Genomic DNA, 1,754 nt, shown 5'->3' on the forward strand with positions numbered 1-1,754 from the left:
TATATATATATATGCAAATAAATATACCCAAAAGTTTCTTCCACTTTTGTTGGTGGGGGAAAGTGTAATTTACCCTACTTCAAATCATGGTTAACGTGGAAAACCAACTTCAGACTGGAGAAATAGCTGGCATGACATGGTGGCTCACACCTGTAATCCTAGCATCTGGGAGGCTAAAGCAGAACCGCCACAAGTTGACAACCAGCCTGTGCTACAAAATGAGATGTAGTCTCAAAAGAGACAGTGGTTTAATATCTGTTATATAAACAGCGCATAAAATTCATATTAAGAACCTAATAAGTCATCAAAGACATAGATGAGCTAGAGTAAGCGTAGGGCGTTTTCTGTCTCAATAGTTAGAAAAGGATACAGCAAAAAGGAGAGGCCATTTAATAGCCTTTCACAGCTGAACTTTAAATAGCATTTATTCGGTGTGTGTGTGTGTGTACCTGTGGAGGTCAGAGATCAACCATGGGTGTTTTTTTCTATTGTTCTTCGCTTTAGTTTTTGAGACAGGCTAACTCACTGAGCCCAGAGCTCACCTATTGGCTAGACCCACTGGCCAGCAAGTTTCAGCAGTCACACACTACCGAGCCTAGTTTTTTACATAGGCTTTCAAATCTAAACTCAGGTCCTCATGCTTATGCAGCAAGCACTTCACTAACTGAGCCATCCCTCAGCCCCAAGAAATATTTTTATGACAACAAAATTACTAGGTATAGTTGCAGGGTGGAATATTTCACAGCTTGTAATTGGTGGCACTACAACCTATTTATAGAAGGACTAAGTGCTTTTTGAGGTTAAGCAGGTATGTTGTATGGCAACTTCAAAGTAACATGAAAGCCACAGATTTATTCACAGTGGAGCAGAAAGGACACCACAAATGGTAAGGACAGTTTTCAGAAGTTCTCTTACTTTGTTTTATTTACATGTCTGTATTCCCCAGTCTTGTGTTATTGGCGTTGTTATTGTTGTTGAGCAACACTAACTGTATATTTAAAAAAAAACTCTCCTAAAAATTATTTAGGAGATAATAAAGGCGGTGGTGGTGCACACCTTTAATCCCAGCGCTCAGGAGGCAGAGGCAGGTGAATCTCTTTGAGTTCGAGGCCAGCCTAGTCTACAGATGGAGTACCAGGACAGGCTCCAAAACTACACAGAGAAACCCTGTCTCGTAAAAAACAAAAAAGTAAAAAAAGAAAAGGAAAGGAAAAAAAATATGCTAGGCCATGTCTGGTGGCAAAAGTTTGTAATCACAGCTACTTAGAGAAGCTGAGGCTGGAAGATCACAGCTTGGGCTAGCAAGTGAATTCAAAGCCAGCTGGAGTAACTTGGTGTCTCAAAAAGTCAGGAGAGGTCTGGGAGTGTAGTTCAATAATAGAGTTCTTGCCTGGCACCTGTGGGGCCCTAGATTTAACCCTCAGTGCCAAACTGGGTGTGGTGCCATCAGCTTGCAATCTCATCACCCATGAGGCCACGACAGGAGGGTAGGGAGGTTTGGTTTTGTTTTTAAGAAAGATATTTTTTATTCCTTTGGAATTATGTATATATGTGTGCATCTGCATCTATGTGCATGGGTGTAGGTGCCCACGGATGACAGAAGCATCTGTTCCCCTGGAGCTGGAGCTATAGTAATGGGTACCAGGAACCGATGGAGCCTGTGACAGAGCAATACCTTCTCCTAACCCCTGACCACCTCTGCACCCTGGATAGGAGTCCGAGGACAGCCTGTTCTCAGAACAGTTGTTTCACAG

Source organism: Microtus ochrogaster, unplaced genomic scaffold, assembly GCF_000317375.1.
Source record: "Microtus ochrogaster isolate Prairie Vole_2 unplaced genomic scaffold, MicOch1.0 UNK1, whole genome shotgun sequence".
NCBI lineage: Eukaryota > Metazoa > Chordata > Mammalia > Rodentia > Cricetidae > Microtus > Microtus ochrogaster.